The sequence below is a fragment of the Hemitrygon akajei genome, chromosome 4, assembly GCF_048418815.1.
Source record: "Hemitrygon akajei chromosome 4, sHemAka1.3, whole genome shotgun sequence".
Lineage (NCBI taxonomy): Eukaryota > Metazoa > Chordata > Chondrichthyes > Myliobatiformes > Dasyatidae > Hemitrygon > Hemitrygon akajei.
In genome coordinates, this window is record NC_133127.1 from 159,020,977 (window position 1) to 159,044,962 (window position 23,986).

At 41.2% G+C, this 23,986-nt stretch overlaps 1 protein-coding gene across 6 annotated transcripts in view; it reads right to left on the reverse strand.

Moving 5' to 3' along the window:
- The window catches only part of LOC140726844 (spermatogenesis-associated protein 13-like), a 213,657-nt gene that overhangs the window by 150,253 nt on the left and 39,418 nt on the right, over nt 1-23,986 (reverse strand). For 3 of the 6 annotated variants that reach the window (XM_073043742.1, XM_073043746.1, XM_073043739.1), the window contains exon 1: nt 4,462-4,618. The exons of the other annotated variants lie outside the window; for them this stretch is intronic. The gene's annotated coding sequence lies outside the window, so the exon portion shown is untranslated. Of the gene's footprint in view, nt 1-4,461; nt 4,619-23,986 lie in introns of those variants that run through there. 6 annotated transcript variants of the gene reach the window in all.

The following is a 23,986-nucleotide window of genomic DNA, read 5'->3' on the forward strand; positions in this document are numbered from 1 at the left end:
AGTCATGAGCTTTCAAGAATCACTTGATTCTGGTGCGGTCCTCGAAGACTGGAAGATTGCAAATGTCATTCCACTCTTTAAGGTGGAAGGAAGGCAAAATAAAGGAAATTATATAGGCCAGTTAGCCTAATCTCAGTGGTCGGGAAAGTGTTGGACTCTATAATTACAGATAAAGTTTCGGGTTACTTGGAGTCTACTGATAAAATAAGTCAAAGTCAGCATGATTTCTGTAAAGGGAAATCTTGCCTGACCAAATCTGTTAGTTCTTCAAGGAAGTAACAAGCAGGGTGGACAAAGGTGAGGCAGTGAATGTCATTTACTTGGATTTTCAGAAGGCATTTGACAAAGTGACACATGGAGCTGCTTAACAAGATAAAATCCTATGGTGCTACAAGAAAGACACTGGCATGGATAGAGGAATGGCTAACAGGCAGAAGGCAGTGAGTAGGAACAAAGGAGGCTTTTTGTTTGGCTGCCAATGACTAGTGGTGTTCCTCAGGGGTCAATAATGGGACCACTAATTTTCACATTGCTTGTCAATGATTTGGATAATGAAATAGGTCATTTTGTGGCAAAGTTTGCAGATGAAGCAAAGATAGGAGGAGTAGGTAGTGCTGAGGAAGCAATGCAATTACAGCAGAACTTAGAAAAATTGGAAGAATGGTCAAAAAAGTAGCAGATGGAATACAGTGCTAAGAAATTTATGATAATGCACTTTGGTAAAAGGAACAATAGTGCAGACTATTATCTAAATGGGGAGAAGGTTCTAACACCAGAGTTGCAGAGGGACTTAACAGCCCTCGTGAACGATACCCAGAAGGTTAATTTACAGGTTGAGTCTGCAGTAAAGAAAAATGCAATGTTGGCATTTATTTCAAGGGGAATAGAACTTAAATGCAAGGAGATAATGACACTAGTCAGGCCGCTCTTGGAGTATTGTCAACAGTTTTGGGCCCCATATCTCAGAAAGGATGTTTTGCCATTGGAGAGAGTTCGGAGGAAACTGACAAGGATGATTCAGAGGAATGAAGAGCTTTGAAACTGAAAGATTGAAATATCTTTATTGTCATTGCATAGTAGTTTGTCATGCACCAATACAGCGAAAATGAGTTTGCAATGCTATAAAACAAACAAAATAAACAATAAATAAAATCAAGTAACCAGCCAGTACAAGCAATGTCCAGCAGTACAAAAGTGCAACTCAGATGCATGACAGCCATAAAGCCAATATTAAAAGTAGCAATATAACAAATTTATGGATGATGCTTCATCAATTGGTTCAGAGCAATTATAGTCTGGGGAAAAAGCTATTTTTCAGTCTGGAAGTGCAGGCATAGAAAATCTTATAATGTCTGCCAGATGGAAGAAGTTCAAACAGATGATTGCATGGGTGTGTATTGTCCTTACAGATGCTTGTAGCTTTCCTTAGGCAGCGTGAGCTGTAGGTGTCCTCCAGGGCTGGGAGCTGTGTCCTGATGATCTTCTGTGCGCTAGAGACGACCCGCTGAAGTGCTTTCCTATCAGCTGCTGTACAACTGAGATACCACACAGAGATGCAGTATGTTAAGATGCTCTCTATGGTGCAGTGGTAAAAGGTCACCAGCATCTGTTCAGGTAGACCAGCTTTCTTCAGCGTCCTGAGGAAAACAAGTGTTGCTGTGCTTTCTTAACTATTGTTGTGGTGTTAGTGGACCATGTAAGGTCTTCTGAGATGTGTATTCCCAGAAACCTGAAACTGGACACTCTCTCCACTATGTCTCCGTTAATGTAGACTGGAGCGTACTCGTCATCCCGTGACTTTCCAAAGTTGATAATTAGCTCCTTACTCATTGCTGTATTAAGAGACAGGTTGTTCTCTGAGCACCAGCTCACTAAGTTCTGTACCTCTGCTCTGTACGCTGATTCGTCTCTGTTGGAGATCAACCCGATCACTGTTGTGTCGTCTGCGAATTTGATGATGGTATTGGTGTTAAATTCAGGTACACAGTCATAAGTGAAGAGGGAGTAGAGTATGGGACTCAATACACAACCTTGTGGTGTACCAGTGTTCAGGATGGTAGTGGAGGACAGGTGAGGGCCCAGTCTCACTGCCTGTGAACGCTCTGACAAGAAATTCAGGACCCAGTTGCAGAGTGATGAGCTGAGGCCTAGCTGGTGGAGTTTGGAGATAAGCTTGCTGGGGATGACAGTATTAACAGCAGAGCTATAATCAACAAACAACATCCTCAGCTTTACATATGAGGAGCGTTTGGCAGCTTTGGGCCTGTACTCACTGGAATTCAGAAGAGTTCAGGGGGATCTCATTGAAACTTATCAAATGTTGAAAGGACTGGATAGGGTGGATGTGGAGAGGTCGTTTCCTATGGAGAGGGTACCCACAACTAGAAGGCACAGCCTCAAAACTGAGGGGCAACCTTTTAGAACAGAGGTAAGGAGGATTTTTTTTAAGCCAGAGTGGTGAATCTGTAGAATGTTCTGCCAGATACTGCAGTGGAGGTCAAGTCCATGTGTATATTTAAGGCGGAAGTTGATAGTTTCCTGATCAGTCAAGACATCAAAGGATAAGGCAAGAAGGCGTATGGGGTTGAGTCAGATCCGGGATCAGCCATGATGGAATGGTGAAGCAAACTCAATTGGCTGAATGGCCTAATTCTGCTCCTATGTCTTATGACCTTAGAAGCTGTTATGCAGTCTGGCAATCCTCGTCATGATGCTCCTTAACCTCATTCCTGATGGTGGTGGATCAAAGGGATTGTGGAATGGGTGGTAGGGATTCTCAATAATGCTCTGGACCCATCCTATACAACACTCCCAATAGATATCACAAATAAGGGACAGGGAGGCCCCAGTGATCCTCTTGGCAGTTTTTACTATCTCCTGTAGGGTCTTGCATTCCAACGCCTTGCAAATTCTAGACCACACAATGATGCAGCCAGACAGGATACTCTTTATGGTGCTTCTGTAGAAAATTGTTAGAATGGAGGTGGAAAACCTTGCATGCCTCTGTGTCTTCTTGACTAATGAGGTGGTGCTATGGATCCACATTAGATCACCTGAATGTGCACAGCAAGGAACTTTGTGCTCTTCACTCTCTCCACAGCAGAGTGCAATGGAGAGTGGTTGACCTCCACTTTTCTAAAGTCCACAATCATCTTGTCTTGTCCACACCTGGACTCAGGATTGCTGCTTTCACACCAAGTATCCAGACTCATCATTGTTGCTGATGAGGCCAACCATGACACCATCAGTGAACTTCAAAATGCAGTTTGAGATAGATCGGGCAGCGCTGTCGTGAGTCGGCAGCAGCCCTGGGACATCCAGTGCTCAGAGTGATGGAGCTTGAGATGTTACTGCCACTCTGACTGAGTTGGATCTTTCTATCATATCCAGTTACGGAAAGAGGTGTTGAGTCCCAAAGTGAACAGCTTATCCACCAGCCTCTGAGGGACAATCGTGTTAAATGCTGAGCTGAAGTCAGCGGGCGATACTCTGGCGCATGAGGCATTGTTTTCTAGGTGGGACAGGTTGGAATGCAGGGTAGGGGCTGTGGCGTCTTCAGTGGACTGATTTCAGCAGTAGGCAAAGAGGAAAGGGTCCAATGTAGCTGGAAGGAAGATTCTAGATGTTATATTAATCATTACCAGGATTTTTGATAACTCTAGCCTGTTGTTCTTGAGAAAAAGATTGTACTAATTCCTATTAATGAGTACATTCCAGTATCCTCAGATGAAACAATACATCAGGGGCAGACTTGGGTGTAACTTTGCTTAGCGTAAGTAGATTATCAATCCAACTGAAACTCACAAGAACAAGTTACAGCCCTGAGCTCAATAAACTGCATTCTAAAAATATTTTCTTCATGAGAAGGTAACACTTCATAAACTAGAGCAAATATTTTAAGCAAATAATTTTGCATTATGAGTAACAGTGAGCTCCAGCCGCTTAATCTTATATATAGACACGGTCATGAGCTGCAGTATAGAGTATAAGCCAAAGAGGAACAAATTATCTATTTACAACTGAACCATAATTAATCATTTATCATACTCTAGTCTTTGCTGTATTCTATTACATTATTCCTTCGGAAGAACAAACATATAATAGTATAAAATTTCAAATAGCAAGATCAAAAAAACTTCCAGATTTATAACAGTTTATCTAAGCAGAGATATTACTAAAAATCCACATTAGATTTATTATATTTCATAATCAAATACAATCAAAACAACCATCAACTTTTAAATGTTACAAATGGAGGCGCAAGATAATCTGAAAAAAAAACAGCTGCTGCTGGAGGGATTCAAATAGACATCTCAAGACTCCACAAGCCCAGATCAAGGGCTTCAACTCAAAATATCCACTGCCCATTTCCCTCAAATGATGCTGCCTGATTCACTAAGTTTCTCCAGCAGTTTGTTTTTATCCATTTAACATTACCAAAATTGTTTCAAGTAAACTCACCAAATCTTGAGAAACAAATCTGTTTAAATTTCACTGGCTTCCAATCCAAACGACAATACATGCTCAACTGAACCAAATCCACTTTCTTGCCGAGAGGTTGATCTTCGTTACATTGTAGTGACTACAATACTCACATGAGGTGCACAGCCCAGGGAGTTACTGTGTGATACGCTGGCAGTAAAAAAAATTGACTCCACCCACACATTTCTGGTTGGTAGTAATGCATTCAAAGCAAAGAACATGCTTCATACTTTCCTTCAGTCATCTGTTTACACTGCAACCAGCATATTTTGACAAAATTATACCAAACACATTTTGCTGGAAGACAGAAAACGCCTCAGTTCACCACTCTTTAATCTTTGTACTATTGATATTGTGGCAGGAAGTGATATTTCATTTGGCACAAGGTTTTGTGTATTTGTTTTGATTAAATATACATTTTCAGGGAAGCTTTTTTCCTCTCAAGTGATTTAGGAAAGGAACTTAGTATGAACAGCATTTGAACCAAGTTAAAATCAATCCTCTTCATGGTTCAGGTTCAATTTAAAAGTAATTTCAAGAAATGTCAAACATTTCATGCAGCCAGTTCTTTCAATGTTGTATGACTGTCTGACTCTAAGATCTGAACCAAAGAGAATGAATTTGGTTCATAGATAAACTGATACAACATGTAAACAGACCTTTTAGCCTAACACATTCACATCAACCAGTGGGATCCCATCTGTTATTAATCCCATCTTCCAGCACTTCCAAATTCTGCAATGAAATGCCTGTCCAGACATTTCTTAAATGCTGCCTAACCACGAAGAGGGTGCTATTTTAACAAGCCTCTCTTTCCAAGGTTTTCAGTATTAAAAATATTTAAAAGATGCTGAATCGTTTAATCTTAAATGTTACAGAAGATGAAACTATGCATTATTGCTACTCCTTTCATTGTAGGCTGTCTTGTTGGTTTCTTGCTTATAAATAATCAATCTAATTAAAATTTTGTTTAACTGCAATAATTTTCAAGCTCAAAATACTTTGTCTATTATCAGAATTTTCTACAGCATTTTCTCAGAATCGGCCTTGACGAAGAAGTGTAGCAGTCCCTCTTAGTTCATATAATTATCATTTGCTCCTCCTCGTCTTGTGATTAAACAGAAGTGGAATAAGAGCTATAACTACTTAAATAAATGAGAATCCGGCTAGAGAAGAGCATTTTATAAATAAGTAACAGCCCTGGTCATTTTTCAGTACTGTGGATTCCGGTTAATTGGGACACATCGGGACGAGTACATTTTGGCCCAATTACATGGCTGCCCCAATTAACCGAAGTTTCATGGAAATAGTCAAAGAGGTATAAAAAAAACTACCATTTAACTAAGTAGCAAATTATGTATTTAAGTGATATAGAGAACAGATTTGAACACAACCAATGCTGGTTGGTTAGTAGTGAGGACAATGAGTGACAATCATCATCTTAAGCCTGGGTGGAAGCTAAAGAGATCCTGAGATGCCCAATCATCGAGGTGCCCCTCTCAGCCTCACCAGTCTAGTCCAAAGGAAAGCTAATGAAGCAATACGTTTGGCACCAGCTTGGTTGCAGGAACTGCCGGAAGGATGTTCCATGATGTCCGGCCACCTTAAGGGCTCCACTCCAGATCTGCTGTCTGGGTTTACTCCTGTAGCCTTCATCACTCCCGAGGCTGCCCACAAGGCAGTGGGGCTATTTACCCATATACTACCACTGTTTAATAGTTCCAAACAGTTATCAATGCAAAACAGTTCTGAACTTACTATTATTTCTTACCAACTATCAGTGACACAAAAAACACTGCCTTTTGAACACAAACACACAGAATTGATGGTGTTTAAAAGCTTTGTTCTAATCACAGTGAAGCCAGCTAGAAACTGTTCGGCCACAGTCTCCTGTCCCAATTAAGCAGCATAGTGTCCCAAATATACAAAGCAAACCCCAGCTATTTTAAACCGATTAGTTTTTGTTCTTTTAAAGTTGTCCCAAGCAAGCAACTGCCCCAATTCATCAATGGCCCAATAAAACAATCTATTGTACACAAATTCTAAAACACTTTTGTGACCCAACAACTAAATCTGTCAAAACAATAAAGAGAATAAAATAAATACCAAGGATTGCTACATTCTGAGATACAAGATGTTCAAAACTGAAACAAAGACAAATATGATGAGAAAATTCCTATCAATTCTCAGGCTAGAACTGAGCTAACTTGTTCACACAATTAGAGCATGACATGGAAATGACAAATGAAATCTCTACATGAAGTTTTAAACCAAAACTCTCAGAATAAAGCTTTGTTTACATAAAACACATACTAAAAATGACAATATTTGTATTACTTTCCCTCACCAATTTGTATTAGTGGACAGAAAATGGTGACTGGATTAGTTGCTATATACATGGATGCAGGATAATTGGGACATCTCGGGGACCAGTACATTTTGGCCCAATTAAGCAGCTGCTCCAATTTGCCAAAGTTTCATGGAAATAATTAAAATGGTATATAAAAAAAAGACAAACTCCTGTTTAACTGAGCAGAAAATTATGTATTTAAATGAAATACAGAACAAATTCGAACACTGCCAATATAACTACATTACAGTTCCAAATAGTTATGATGGAATCCATCCAGTGCATGCTGCTGCTTTCCTTTGATTGACTGTAAATGAACAACATCAGTACCTGGTGTAGATAATGGACTGCCTTTACACAATGCTATTGATGATCGCATCCTCCAAATCTTCATTTTCATTGTAACATTCAAGATGATTGTCGATCCCTTCAAATTCTTTGTAGTTCCTAACTTGTGGGAAGCAGTGAAATCATTTCATTTTCACTCCCAGCCACCTCTGGCATCTCCAAGCCTCAATATGCGAAAGTGCAGTGAGCAAAGCAGTTCAGAATTATCTTGCAGCTTATTTCTCATGAACTATCACTGACAAAATCACTGTTTTGTTTTAACACAAATACATGCAACTGACACTATTTAAAAACGGATTTCTCTAAGCACCATGTAGCATCTAACAGCCGCACAAGTCCAATAACTGACACTAGTTAGAAATTGCTCATCAAGACTCCTATCCAAATTAAGCAGCATACTGTCGGCTATTTTCTCGATTAGTTTTTGTTCTTTGCGAGTTTTCCCAAATAAGCAACTGCCCCGATTAACTGATGGCCCAATTAACCAGAATCCACTGCATGTCAAAATAACAGATTAGAGTGAGATATTAAGTAATAATATAATGCTGGGCAACAAATTTTGGATAATATAAAATATCAAACTAAAAAAGACTATTTGAGATTTAAAATCAAGGGTCTATTTTTACCATTATGATACAATAATATTCAGCAACACATAGAACCTCGGTGAATATTTTCAGTGAAAGTTTAAACTGCTTATTTGGAACAACTCTTAAAGAACAAACACTAATCGAGAAAATAGCTGGAATAGACACCATTGTGGTTCATTGGGGCTCACCTGTTAGAAATGAGTTGGTGCTGGATATCAGACATGGGTACAAGTTAATTTACCCACTTGAAGATCCATTAAAGCATTTGATGAAGGCCTACACACATTCATTTAAATGCTGTCAGTAATCAGTGCAGACAACCAATGTTCACATGTGAACATGGAGAAGACGTTTTGACTGACCAGTTGATTATCGTGACACCAGATTTCAGCACTACCCTTTCCTCATCTGACATTCATGTGAGATTTCCAAACGTTTCTGAAAAATACATTAGAACAGTAAATTAAAGGACATTGCCTTCCACTGTGAAAACTTGATTGCTAACTGAAATTCTATGATAGAATTTGGTACATTTATGATTTCAACACATCAATTGGTTGTGCCATCTGCAGCAATTCAATACTTTTATTTCTAATGAGCATTGACAAATCTGCTGCCAAATAACCACCAACTCCTGCTTTCAAACTCAAATTACTTTATTTTATAAGGAGTTGCCATTCCGAAAGTTAAGTCCTTAAATAAACCTTTGCTCCGGACTGCTTCAGGCAGACTGCCTCAAGTATACAGTTCCTCCTGTCCCAGCACAGGTACTAATATCTTACGAAACAAAGCACCTTTATTCCCCTTCACTAGTCATTTTGTACAAGTTGATTTTCCTAGCCTGTTTGACATTTGAAAACAGCTTGATGATTATACCAGAACTATTACATGAGGTCTTGCTTTTGAATTCAGCTCCCAACTGTAAACTCCCAGAACAACAAGACATTTCTATATCACTAGCTCTGAGTTGGAGCAGGCAATTGGATCTTATCCCTTCCTCCACTTTTTGGTCAATCAAGAACCATTCTATCCTGGCAATGGTCTGGGAATTGACCCTTCAGGATTCTCAATTCTGACTGCTAAGATATTATGCTCTACAGTGCCCTTCTTAGTATTGTATGTCCTTTCCATTGTCTTTACACTTACACTAGTAGTAAGTAATCTCAACTTTTATTATTATTTTATCCAGCTGATTTAAATGGTCTAATTTGCTCCTTCCTACATCTATGCTTTCCTCTGGTGTCGATGACCAGTATCTCCTGCTTAACAATTCTCAGTCAGCATCTCAAAAGAGATATTTTTCTTAATCTATAGTCTAAGACAGTCTGTTATCAATAAACTCGCAACTACACTGAAAACAAAATCATTTTACTTTTGACCTACATTTGAGCTTGCTAACTTTAAATCTAAGTGGACCTTTGAAATGATATCTCAATACCACGATGACAGAACTAAACAGCAAAGATCATAACAATTAACAATCTATCTCATCAGTTATCAAAAGTAAGTCAAGATCAGAATCAGAATCAGGCTTATTATCACCGGCATGTGACATGAAATTTGTTAACTTAGCAGCAGTTCAATGCAATATATAATACAGAAGAGAGAAAATTTTTTTAAAAAATAAATAAATAAGTAAATCAATTACAGTATATATATATTGATTTCAATGCCTATTTAGAAATCTGATGGCAAAGGGGAAAAAGCTGTTTCCGAATCTCTGAATGTGTACCTTCAGGCTTCTGTACCTCCCACCTGATGGTAACAGTGAGAAAAGGGCATGCCCTGGGTGCTGGAGGTCCTTAATAATGGATGCTGCCTTTCTGAGACACCGCTGCCTGAAGATGTCCTTGGTACTTTGTAGGCTAGTACCCAAGATGGAGCTGACTAGACTTACAACCTCTGCAGTTTCTTTCAGTCCTGTGCAGTAGCTCCTCCATATCAGACAGTGATGCAGCCTGTCAGAATGCTCTCCATGGTACATCTATATAAGTTTTTCAGTATATTTGTTGACATGCCAAATCTCTTCAAACTCCTAATGAAGTATAGCCGCTGTCTTGCCTTCTTTATAACTACATTGATATGCTGGAACCAGGTTAGATCCTCAGAGATCTTGACACCCAGGAACTTGAAAATGCTCACTCTCTCTACTTCTGATCTCTCTCTGATCTCCTTCATCATATGCTTCCTGAAGTCCACAATCAGCTCTTTCGTCTTACTGACATCGAGTGCCAGGTTGTTGCTGCGGCACCACTCCGTTTGGCATACCTCACACCTGTACACCCTCTCATCACCACCTGAGATTCTAGCAACAATGGTTGTATTGTCAGCAAATTTAAAGATGGTATTTGAGCTATGTCTAGCCACACAGTTGTGTATATGGAGAGAGTAGAGCAGTGGGCTAAGCACACACCTCTGAGGTGCTCGAGTGTTGATTGTCAGCGAGGAGGATACGTTATCACCAATCCGCACAGATTGTGATCTTCTGGTTAGGAAGTCGAGGATCCAATTGCAGAGAGAGGTACAGAGGCCCAGGTTCTGCAACTTCTCAATCAGGATTGTGGGAATGATGGTATTAAATGCTCAGCTATAGTTGATGAACAGCATCCTGACATAGGTGTTTGTGTTGTCCAGATGGTCTAAAGCTGTATACAGGGCCCTTAAGGTTGCATCTGCCATTGACCTATTGCGATGATAGGCAAATTGCAATGGGTCCAGGTCCTTGCTGAGGCAGGAGTTCAGTCTAGCCGCAAAGCATTCATCACCGTAGATGCGAGTGCTACCGGGCAATAGTCATTAAGGCAGCTCACTTTATTCTTCTTAGGCACTGGTCTAAAAGGCCTGTGGCAAAAGACTTTAGAACATAGAACATTACAGACCCTTCAGCCAAAGATGTTGTGCTGACCATTTAACACACTCCAAAGTTAATCTAACCCTTCCCCGCCTCACACAGCTCTCCATATTTCCTTCACCTATGGGCCTGCCTCTTGCAAGATTGCATCAATGACCGGCGGCGACATACTTCCGTCTGCTCATGAAGCTACTAGATACTCTTAAATATATTTCTCATGAATGTGATCGATGGCAGCCTGTAATTTCCATTTTGAGGATGTGTTTTTGAGCCAACTAAACAATCTGTCACTTTTGCAGTCTCTGGGGGGATTCAGTGAGGTTGAGGGCAGAGTGTACAGGGATAGCCGTGGATCCCTAATGGCAGAAGTTAAACCATTGTCAGCTTCATTACTCCACGCCAATTAAAGCGTCGAACAAGATTAACACTGAGGATGAAAGCAGAAAAAAAAACAGGTGTTCAGCGCCACCTGCCTACGTTTGACCACTCTCCATCCTGCCACTACTGGCAGAAGGTGCTGGGTCCCACACTGCAAGGTTTGGCGGCTTATAGCTGTGGACTCACTTTCGGGGGACTCTGCGGTTTGATGCTTAATGTTCTCAGCGTTGAATGTGCTCCATGGACCTAGATTCACTTTGAGACCCTCAGTCCGTTGTTTAATCCTCCCAGCGTTGAATATGCTCCGTGGCTATGGACCCACTTCTGGAGACTGCAGTTTGACAATTTTTAATGTTCTGTGTGCTATTTGCTTGCTTTTTCTCGTTTGTGCAATTTGTTCTTTTTTTCCGCATTGGGTGTTTGATGGTCTTTGTTGTGTGGGGTTGTTTGTTCTGTGGTGTTTATTTCATGGCTGCCTGCAGGAAGGCAAATCTCAGAGTTGTATACTATATACATACTTTGATAATAAAAGTACTTTGAAATTCTGAGTCTGTTAAATGTCCCTAGTGTTTTTGCCTTTACCAGCACCCACAGCAGTGTATTCTATGCACTCACCACTTTGTGTAAAAATGTACTTTCGACAGCCTCCTACACTCTCTTCCAATCACCTTAAAAGTATGTTTTCTCATATTACACATTGCCACCCTGGGAAAAGGCACTGGCTGTCCTCCTTCTCATCTTATGCACCTTTATCAAATCTTCATCATCCTCCTTTGCTCCAAACAGAAAAGCCCGAGCTCACTCAGTCTTTCTTCATAAAGCATGTTCGCTAACCTAGGCACTTAGTAAATCATGAACACAAGAGATTTTGCAGATGCTGGAAATCTTGAGCAACACATGCAAAACAGTGGAGGGACGAGGCACGTCAGGCAGCTTCCATGGAAGTCTCTACATTCTCTCTAAAACTTCCACAACCTTCCTATAATGAAGCAACCAAAACTGAACACCAGAATGATCGAACCAGAATTTAATAGAGCTGCAACATTACCTCACATTACCCCCCACTGGATGAAGGCCAGCACACCACATGCCTTTTAACCACCATCTCAACTTGTGTGGCATCTCCATTTGCCACTTCCCTGCCCAAATCTGCATCCTCTCTATATCCCATTTTATCCTATGACAGTGCTTCTCCTTATAGATGCTGCCTGGCCTGCTGTGTTGCACCAGCATTTTGTGTGTGTTGCTTGAATTTCCAGCATCTGCAGATTTCCTCGTGTTTATCTTATGACAACTTTCTACACTAACCCTCAGCACCTCCAAACCAGATACCTACATTCAATTATCCACATGGCTTCCAGTTCCATTTTCAGGCCTCCCAGTTTGGACCCACCGAGGATCTCAGGTACCTGCATTCAATTATCCACGCACCTCCAACCTTTATGCCATTGCAATTTTACTAACCCACTCCTCCATTTCCTCATCCAAGTCATTTATAAACATTCACAAAGAGCAGGGATCCCAGGACAGATTACTGCAGAACACCACTTATCATCAAAATGCAGTCAGAATGTGCTCCATCTACAAGTTTTTATGGATGGCATGCTGATGATTTTCTGAGCCTAGTCTGAGTAACCTTGTCAAATGCCTTCACTGATGGTTAGCATAAAGCCATTACAGAGCCAGAGACTTGTTCAATTCCATTGCTGAAAGAAAGGAGTTTGTACCTTCTCCCTGAGACCACATGGGTTTCCTCCTGGCACTCTGAGTTCCTTCCACATTCCAAAAACATATGGGTTAATAAGCTAATTGATCACATTTGTGCAACTGGGCAGTGCCAGAAGGGCCTGTAACCGTGCTGTATCTTTAAGTAAATAAAATAAAATCCAAATGCAACACATCCACACTGAACCTTCATCAAATTTTTTCTCTCCTCATTGAGAGGGGAATTTTTAATTTACTGTTTTGAATTTAAAATTGTGGCAATTAAAAGTAATTACATCCAGCGTCCCAAAAATATTTAGTGCGTTTTTCCCAAGTAAATTCACAATTGATACAAATGTTACACTCCTCACTAACATCAAATACTCTGAATCCAATTGCGTTACTGGAGGAACTCTCTGATTTTCTGCAACCACTTTCCACAGGGATTATTACAACTTCTGAATTACAGATAAAATGTAAAATGAACTTGTATAATATATACACATGGAAGCAATCAGTTTGCTGAACAGTCCCACATTTTAATTAAAAAAAGATCTCCTGATAGATCCACCTGCTATCAATTATCACAGATCAAATCCTATTTTATATAAAGTCTAAAACACCGCTGAAATGCAATTTGTAACAGTGTTAATTAACAAAATCTTAGTGTGCCTGCATAATTTTAGAATACTCAGTTTCAAGGGAATACAGTTAACATCAGAGATTATTTACTAATGTAAATATTTAACTAATGTAACTATTATGTAACTATACTTTTATTTACTGAATAGCACCTCAGGTTTGTTGGCTATAACATTCACCCAACAGTGAAAATTAATTTCTGCTTTTTAGAAGCATACTAACTGACCAGAGACTGCACCATGCATGCACTTTTCTTTCTTCCACCATTCAAAGTTTGATTCAGACATCAACATTCCACACAGTGTTAGCGTTAGTGGCCTGTGGTCCACTTCAGTATCTAATGATTACTCACAACATTTCATGGAACATAGTAATGGTTCATTCTATAAACATTAAACCACAGGCACTGCAAAGTTAAATATAAAAGAATATAAGCACAGTAAAAACAGGAAATTTGTTCACCATTAAGTATTAATCATATTTCTAATGTCTACTATAGACTAAAAATAGTTCACAGCTAACTTTGCAATGCAAAACATTAAATAGTTCAGACTAAAAAAAATTAAAACACATCAGAAGAAGTCTAAGTTATTCACTTTTCAAGATGTGTGTGCTTATAATTACTGTTAGCTTTACCACTAGGCACACTTACACTCTTATGTCTCTTCTTATTCCCATTAAATTCCAAATGAGTATCATATGGACATTTTAGAATGCGGTTTCTGACAGCCAACAACTACTCTAGATCATGCCAATGTATGATGCCGTTAGCTTTAGAAATAGAGCACAGAAGTGAATACATTGCGTAAGTTCAACATCAAATGGAATTTCTCTTTAGGAAGGATCTGTCAAGAATAGAGGGAGGTATTGGCCAAACCACTATAAGACCTAGCTACCTTGCCTTGTACCCTAACTCCTGGTGGAGTCGTCGGGGCCCCGTCTGTCACGGTTGTGTGCCAGAGCCTGGGTCACCGCAAATGTTTTCCCTGTCTATTCTTTAATGTTGTCCATCCATCTTTTCCTCTGTCTGCCTCTCCTTCTTTTCCCCTCCACAGTTCCTTGTAGAATGGTCTTCGCAAGGCCACTGAATCTTGTTACGTGGCCATACCATCTCAGCTTTCTTTTCCTCATCGTTGTGAGAAGGTCTTCACGAGGGCCAACGTGGAGCTGGATGGTCTTGCGGATCTGCTCGTGGTCCAAATATGAGATGCCCAAGATGTTGCGATAGCATCTCATTTCCAATGCCTGTATCTTCCTCTGCAGCTCTGTTGTGAGGGTCCATGTCTCACATGCATACAGGTACATGTAACCAAATAATTTGGTACAGTATATGGTTTTGTCTGATATTGATCCTGTACAGCACAGTAGAACATTTTACAATGTTGAAAGGACTATAAATTTTTATTGTTTATTGATCTAATTCTTAATTCAAACTTTTACATTAAGCTTTACTACCTTTCAGGTGAAATTAGATGTATACTTCCTTTATGACAAATACACTCTTACTGGACTGTTTCTAAACAGTCCAAACATGACCCAATCAAGATATGAAATAGTATACTTACCACACTTTGTACCTTGTTATGATTTTGCACCTTCTTGTCTAACTGCAGTACACTTTCATTGTATGTGAAGCACTTTATTCTACTTTCTGTTATTCACTTTTAAGCCTATTGTCATTCAACTGTATACACGTGACTGCCAAATGAAGCAACATTCCTGTGGAGCAAGGGGCACAACACTGTGCATGTAACTCACACACATAATGCAAAGTAATATAACCACAAGTAAATTAGCAAATAATAAGGTGCATTTATGACAAAAGTTAAAAAGTAAACAGTATAACACTACTGCCTCTTCAGACACGATGAGCCTTGGGTGGTAGCAGGTCAAATAGATTGTAGGGATCATTGACAATGCTAAGGGCCTGCATACACAACATTCCTGAAAAATATCTCAGATGGGTGGAACAGCCACCTCTCAGTGATCCTTGCAATCTTTTGTAGGGATTTCTGGTCAGATTCCTTGCAATTCCCGCACCAGACTGAGATGCAGCTGGTCAGGACACTCTCAAAGGTGTTCCTGTAAAAATTATTTAGAATGGGTGGGTGGGGGGGGGGGGGGGAGGCCTCACTCACCTCAATCTTCTCAGGAAGTGGGGACTTCCTGAGCTTTCTTGACCGAAGAGCTGATGTTAAAGGACCAGGTGAGATTGTCCATTATGTGCACTCCCAGAAACTTGGTGCTCCTAACTCTCTCTTTGGAGAAGCAATTTATGTACAGTGAGGACTGGGCAGCCTGAAACTTCCTGAAGTCCACAATCATCTCTTCAGTCTTGTCCATGTTGAGACTCAAGCTGTTGTGCTCAGGCCATTTGACCAGCTGCTCTACCTCCTCTCTGTATGCCATTGTAAGATTCAAAATTAAGATGTGCGTTTCTGACAGGTCCGGGTTAAAGTCTAGGGACAAGTATGATTTAATTATGTTTAGGGACAACTGTGATTTAATTATGTTTGGGTTAAAGTCTGTAAACAAGTGTGATCTAATTATGAATGCAGAAGCCTTGATAAAATTAACTGTTTGTGGAATCATTGAAGTCCTGAGATATGGACTATTGTTTTACAGAAACGTGTAAAAAAACAACTCCAAATATGGAATGGGATAAGACTATGTACCTCCCGAGTCAGGGAGTGGGGTGGTAAGGAAGAAGGATAAAACCTGCTGCCCTGTAAGGTTCAGGGTTCCCTTCTCTGAAGGGGCCCAGCTCTGCAGAACTGTTAATAAACTTTGTTTCCTTGAATTTGTCTTGAAGCCATTATTCGGGAGCGTGGCTCGTTTCTGACAGCCATCTTGTCACCATTGTTGATGAGGCCAATACTTGTGTCATTGTGAACTACATGATTCAGTTTGAACTGGATCCAGCAGAACAGTCGTGCATCAACAGCATTAATAGCAATGGGCTGAGCACACAGAACTGGAGGCACAGGGGCTCAGTGTGATGGAGCTAGAGATGTTGCTGCAAACATGGACTGACATGTCTGCCTGTCCAGAAGTCCAGGATCCAACAACAGAGGAAGGGGTGGAGAACCAATGAGATCAGTTCATTCACCAGCTTCTGAGAGAGAGGATCATATTAAATGCCAAACTGAAGTTGATAAACAGGATCCTGGCAATATGAGGCACCACTTTTCAGGTGGGACAGGACTGACTGGAGGGAGAGGCTATAGCATCATCAGTAGACCGATTTGTGAATTGGAAGATAGAATTAAGTACAATCTATAATCAGCCACTCAAAGTACTTCATTATCATTGAGATCAGTGCTACTGGTCAGTAGTCATTAAGACAGGTTATTGTCACCCTCTTGGGCACCAGGATGATGGTGGCTGCCTTAAAGCTTGTGGATATAGTGGACTGCTCCAGTGAGAGAGCGACATCTTGCAGGAAGAAGGCCATTTGAAAACCGCAAGTCTCATCAGGAGTGAGTTTATTTGAGCCAATAAAGACAAAAAAAAGGTGTAAAAGCGAGGGCGATATTTGTTGGAGCATCCGTTGTGAGAGTGGGCCAGTGTTAGCATGGTCTGGTTTTGGTGAGAACAGGATTGGGCAAACATAGATGCAGGCACTAAATAAGTTCCTAGTAAGTTCCCCCCCCCCCCCCCCACAAGTACACTGCTAGTGCACTGAGAATGAATCCAGAGTTAGTGGTACGTTGCATGTGTGAGATGTGGAAATTTTGGCAGACATCCAGTCTCCCTAATAACTACATCTGCATGAAGTTTCAGCTCCTTAGAGACCACATTAAGGAACTGGAGCTGGAGCTGGATGACCTTCAACTCATACTGGTGAATGAGGAGGTAACAGGAACTATAGGGAGGTAGTAGCCCCAAATTGCAGCAAGCAGGTACTCAGGAAACTGTCTGGAGGGAGAAACAGAAGAGACAGCCAGTGCAGAGTACCCCTGCATTCCTATCATTAACTACGACACCCTGGATACTGGTTGGGGTAGGGGGGAATGGGTGACCTACAAGGGAGAAGCTGCAGTGACCATGCCTCTGGCACTGAGTCTGGACCTGTGGCACAGAAGGGAAGGGGGTGGGGTGGGGTGGGGGGGGGGGGGGGAAAGAGGCGAGCTGTACCAATAGAGGATTCATCAGCTATGAACGCGGACAAGAACAAGATTCCCAGACAGTTTGTTGCCTACCGGATGTCAGAGTTAGAGACATCTCAGATCGAGTCCACAGTGTTGTTAAGTGGGTGGGTGAGCAGCTAAAGGTCATGGTCTATATCCATACCAAAGACATGGTATGACAGGTGACGAGGTCCTGCAAAGGGAGTTCGGTGCAATGGTAAAGAACTGGGCTTTCAGGGTTGTGATCTCGGGATGGCTACTCATGCCAAATACTAATGAGTCCAGTAATAGGAAGATCATACATTTCAGCATGTGGCCAAGGATTCGGTGCAGGAAGGAGGGCTTCAGACTTGAATCATTGAGCTCTCTTCCAGGGAAGGTGGGACCTGTACAGAAAGGATGGATTCCACCTGAACTGGAGGGATACTAATATCCTAGCGAGAAGGGGTAGAGTGGGAGGGATTAAAGGAGGAGGGGTGGGAGAATGTCATTGCAGTGCTCAGACTGGAGAGCTCATCTAGTGAGACTTTATGTGGAGAACTGAGCAATAAGAAAGGTATGACCATGTTGATGGAGTTATTTTACAGACCACCCAACAGGATTTAGAGGAACAAATTTGTAGAGAGATTGCAAACTGTTGCAAGAAACAGAAGGTTTTGATAGTGGGTATTGTAACTTTCCACACATTGACTGGGAAGCCCATACTGTAAACGGACTCGAAGGGAAAGAGTCCATCAAATGTATTCAGGAAAGTTTCCTTAATCAGTATTCTAAAAGTCCCAACTAGAGAGTGTGCATTAGACTGTTATTAGGGAATGAAATAGGGCAGGTGACAGAGGTTTGTGTAGGGGAACACTTTACATCTAGTGATCATAATGCCAATAGTTTCAAAGTACATAGAGAAAAGGATAGATCTGGTCCTTGTTTTGAGATTCCAAATTGGAGAAAGGCCAATTTTGATGGTAACAGAAAGGATCTGGCAAGTGTGGATTGGGACAGGCTGTTTTCTGGCAAAGGTGTATTTGGTAAGTGGAAGGCCTTCAAAAGTAAAATTTTGAGAGGACAAAGCTTGTATGTTCCTGTCAGGATAAAAGGCAAAGATAACAGGTTTATGGAACCTTGTTCTTTTTCTGTAGATATATTGAGGCCCTGGTTATGGAAGAAAAGAAGGTACATAGCAGATTTAGGCAGGCAGGAACAATTGTGATACCTGAGTACAAGAAATGCAAGAGTACACTTAAGGAAATCAGGAGGGCTAAAATAAGACACAAGGTTGTTCTGGCAGACAGGGTTAAGGAGAATCCTAAGGGCTTCTACTGATATATTATGAGTAAAAGGATTGCAAGGGACAAAATTGGTTCTCTGGATGATCAGAATGGTAATCCATGTACAGAGCCAAAAGAGATGGAGGAGATCTGAAATGAATTTTTTAAATATGTATTTCTTCAGGAAACTAATACAGAGTTGAGAGAGCAAACACGATGAAATCTACAGATGCTGGAAATTCAAACAACACACACAAAATGCTGGTGGAACACAGCAGGCCAGGCAGCATCTATCTATAAGGAGAAGCACTGTCGACATTTCAGGCCGAGACCCTTCATCAGGACTAACTGAAAGGAAAGATAGTAAGAGATTTGAAAGTGGTGGAGGGAGGGGGAAATGTGAAATGAAAGAAGACCGGAGGGGGTGGGATGAAGTTAAGAGCTGGAAAGGTGATTGGTGAAAGTGATACAGAGCTGGAGAAGAGAAAGGATCATAACCTGATGGCATGAACATTGACTTCTCTAACTTCTGTTAATGCCCCTCCTCCCCTTCTTACCCCATCCCTGACATATTTAGTTGCTTTTTCTCTCTCTCTGCCCATCACTCTGCCTGTTCTCCATCTCCCTCTGGTGCTGCCTGGCCTGCTGTGTTCCAGCATTTTGTGTGTGTTGTCAGAGTTGAGAGAAGTGAGGCAAAATGGCAACAACTTTATGGACCCTATACAGATTACAAAGGGGGAGATGTTTGCTCTCTTGATGCAAATTACAGTGGATAATTCCCCAAGGTCTGACAAGACATTTCCTCAGACCCTGTGGGAAGCTAGTACAGAAATTGCAGAGGCCCTAGCAGAGTTGGCATTTCCATATTAAAAATCTAAATACAATTTTTAGTAATGTTGATCACTTGAAGCTTAATAAAAGGTTCTTGATAAAGATTAAATGGGGACTTTCTAAAAAAAAAGAAATTGCTTTGTTGGGAAATTCTGAAATTTTGTACATGGGATTCCAACTTTAAAAAGGAACAGTGCAATTTGAATTACATTGGAATAATACCATATTATTCTAAATTACTTAATGTCATTTCCAGTTCATAAGTGTAAAGAAGAACAAAATAATTGTTACTCCAAATCCAATGCAGTACAAAAAGAAACAATAAGATAAAGAACACATAATAAGAAACACAATGTGTATATGTATGTATATATATATATATATATATATACGCAAGATAGCTTATGTACATGGATAGACTGTACATCCATAAAGTGATGCTCAGCACAGGAGTGTGTACACATAAGGGGACTCTGACAGAAAATGATGAAGTAGCAGCACGGGGGGTGTTGTAGAGAGTGTTAGTGGGTGGAGGTGTTGATCAGCCTTACTGCTTGAGAAAAGGAACTCAAAGCTAGGCTCAAATCAAAGTAAACAAAGTAATCAAATCAAGAAAACAAACTTCCCTTTCATGAGAACGAGCAGTCAACATTTCGGGCCGAGATCCTTAGTCAGGACTGAGCCCAGACTTGGGCCGATATGCTGACTGCTCATTTCCATGGATGCTGCCCGACCTGCTAAGTTCCTCCAGCGTGTTGTACGTGTTGCTTTGACCCCCCTCTCCATGCCACCGATGTTGTCCAAGGGAAGGGCACTAGGACCCATGCAGCTTGGCACCGGTGACGTCGCAGAGCAATGTGTTGTTAAGTGCCTTGCTCAAGGACACAAACACGCTGCCTCAGCTGAGGCTCGAACCAGTGACCTTCAGGTTACTAGTCTGATGCCTTGCCCACTAGGCCACGCATCAACACGGTGTAGAGGGCTGTCAAAGGATACAGGAGATATAATGTAGATCAACTACAGACACAGGCAGAAAGTGACAGATGAAGTTTAATCTGAGATGTTACACTTTGGGAGGTCTAATGCAACAGTCAATAGGAGGGCCCTTAGCAGTATAAATGTACCAAGGGATCTTGAGGTCAAGGTCCAAGGCTCACTAAAAATGACCATACAAGTCACTGGGTGGTAAAGGTGACATTTGGCATGATTGCCTCCACTGCTCAGAACACTGAGTACAAGAACAAGAAAGACACGCAGTAGTTAATGTTAAACTTAGTTAGGCCACACTTGGAGTACTGTGTGCAATTCTGGTCTTCTCATTAAAGGACGGATTAGAGGCTTTAGAAAGAGCACAGAACAGGCTTGCCAGGATACCTGGGTTAGAGTGTATGAGCTATAAGGAGAGGTTGAATAAACCTGAGTTGTTTATTCTGGTGTGTCAGTGGCTGAAGGAAGACCTAAAAGATTTTTTTATAATTATAAGAGGCATAGATTGGGTACACAAACTTAATCTAATTTTCTTAAGGCAAAAATGTTAAACACCAGATGACATGCATTTAAGAGGGGTAAAATTTAAAAGAGATATAAGGAGCAAGATTTTATTCCCCAACAAAAGCATAATAGGTGCCTGGAACAGGCTGCCAGGAGCTGTGGTGGAAATAGTTATGATAATGCTATTTAAGTAGCCTTTAGATAGACACATGAATAAGCAAGGAATGGAGCAATATGGTCATGTGCAAGCAGTAGTTTAATTTGCCATTGCCAATGGCAAAGACATTGTGGGCCAAAAGTCCTGTTCCTGTGAATGGAGGGAGAAAACATGGTTTACATTTATTTCCTGCCCAGCCTCAGTCTATGCATGGTTTCAACATTGTAGAGAAGGCCCGATCACGAAAACCAAATTCAGTAGACTGGAAAACCACTGTGTGTTGCGCCTCAGCTTTGTCTACAGTGACTAGCTTGAGATTCCAGTGCATGTCATTTTAAATACCCTTGCCAATCCCATACCAACCTGTATGTCCTCAGCTTTCTCTATTGCTATGGAAAGGTCAAATTGGAAGAACATCTCATATTCAGCTTGGCTAGCTTGCAACCCAATGGTATGAATATTTAATTTTCACTACAGGTAACCCACACCCTCAATGCTCTCTTCCCAAACATACTTGTCTAGTTTTCATCTCCCTTGCTCATCCCTCCAGGCTCCTCCCCTACCTAATTCCATCTGCCCATCATCTTTTCCCATGTGTCTCCACCTATCACGTATCAGCCTCAATCCAATCCCCTACACACTGCTATATACTAGCAATCTTGACTGTTCGTTCAGACCTAATGCAGGGTCAAAACCTAAAACAACGACTTACACTTTCTCCCGCCATGGGAACAGCTTGAACTATTGAATAATTCCAACATTATAGCTTCCAGTATTTCCCGTCTATTTTGCTCTCATACCCTTGGTGGGTGCTAAAATACATTTTGTAGATGTTACTTACTGCTGCTACGATACACCAGCTGTGACACAAGTAAACGTTTAGGGTGGAAGACCAGCTGAATCATGCAAAAGTCAAGGCTTGGAACTGCACCCAGATAAACAGAAAGCACTAAATTACATTTCTGAGTTGTTCCTGTTATGTGACTTCTGCTTCCTAATTGTATCCTAAATGCCCAAAATCTTATTGCTTATAGTTATCTTTATCTATTGCATTTAATATACAAGTAAATTAAGAAGATCTAATTTCTCAGGAGGTTATGACAATGAGAAGAATTGGTGGGAGGTGGGCAGATCTTGTTGCTTCATCTCAGGAGTAACAGGAAAATGCTGGTAACACTCAAAAAGCATCTGTGGAAAGAAAAACAGAGCTGACATCTCAAATCTAAGACCCAGCATCAGATTTAGGAAAGAGAAAACAGACTGGTTCTCAGTTTCAGAGAATGAGGGGGAGAGAATGGATATGACAAAGGGAACCTCTCTGATAGAAGGAAAACAAATATGTTAATAAATCATTTTGTTTAGAATATTATGTTGATTGTTTGTGTTATGTTGCTGATGCACCATCAATGCACCATCGGTACCGAAGAAACCACAACCAAAGGAGTTGAATGACTTCAGACCTGTTGCCTTGACGTCGCACGTGATGAAGACCATGGAGCGGCTGATAATACAGAATCTGAGGCCACAAACCAGGCACGCCCAGGATCCTCTTCAGTTTGCGTATAAGGAGAAGGTGGGAGTGGAGGATGCTATCACGTATTTGCTGCACAAATCACTCTCTCACCTAGAGGGGGTCAGTTGTGCTGTGAGGATTACATTCCTTGACTTCTCTAGTGCCTTTAACACCATCCAGCCCAAGATCTTAAGGCACAAACTAACGGAGATGGGAGTAGACTCTCACATGGTGGATTGGATAGTGGACTACTTGACAGATAGACCTCAGTATGTGCGGTTGGGAGACTGTAGGTCTGACACGGTGGTCAGCAGCACAGGGGCGCCGCAGGGAACCGTACTCTCTCCAGTCCTGTTCACCCTGTACACATCAGACTTCCAATATAACTCAGAGTCCTGCCATGTGCAGAAGTTCGCTGATGACACGGCCATAGTGGGGTGTGTCAGGAATGGACAGGAGGAGGAGTATAGGAAACTGATACAGGACTTTGTGATATGGTGCAACTCAAACTACCTGCGTCTCAATATCACCAAGACCAAGGAGATGGTAGTGGACTTTAGGAAATCTAGGCCTCATATGGAGCCAGTGATCATTAATGGAGAATGTGTGGAGCAGGTTAAGACCTACAAGTATCTGGGAGTACAGTTAGACGAGAAGCTAGACTGGACTGCCAACACAGATGCCTTGTGCAGGAAGGCACAGAGTCGAATGTACTTCCTAAGAAGGTTGGCGTCATTCAATGTCTGTAGTGAGATGCTGAAGATGTTCTATAGGTCAGTTGTGGAGAGCGCCCTCTTCTTTGTGGTGGCGTGTTGGGGAGGAAGCATTAAGAAGAGGGACGCCTCACGTCTTAATAAGCTGGTAAGGAAGGCGGGCTCTGTCGTGGGCAAAGTACTGGAGAGTTTAACATCGGTAGCTGAGCGAAGGGCGCTGAGTAGGCTACGGTCAATTATGGATAACTCTGAACATCCTCTACATAGCACCATCCAGAGACAGAGAAGCAGTTTCAGTGACAGGTTACTATCAATGCAATGCTCCTCAGACAGGATGAAGAGGTCAATACTCCCCAATGCCATTAGGCTTTACAATTCTACTGCCAGGACTTAAGAACTTTTTAAAAGCTATTATTAATGCTTTTTGAGATGGTGATTTAGATGCATATCATATTATTACTGAGTTAAGTATTGTATGTAATGAGTTTTTGCTACAACAAGTGTATGGGACATTGGAAAAAAGTTGAATTTCCCCATGGGG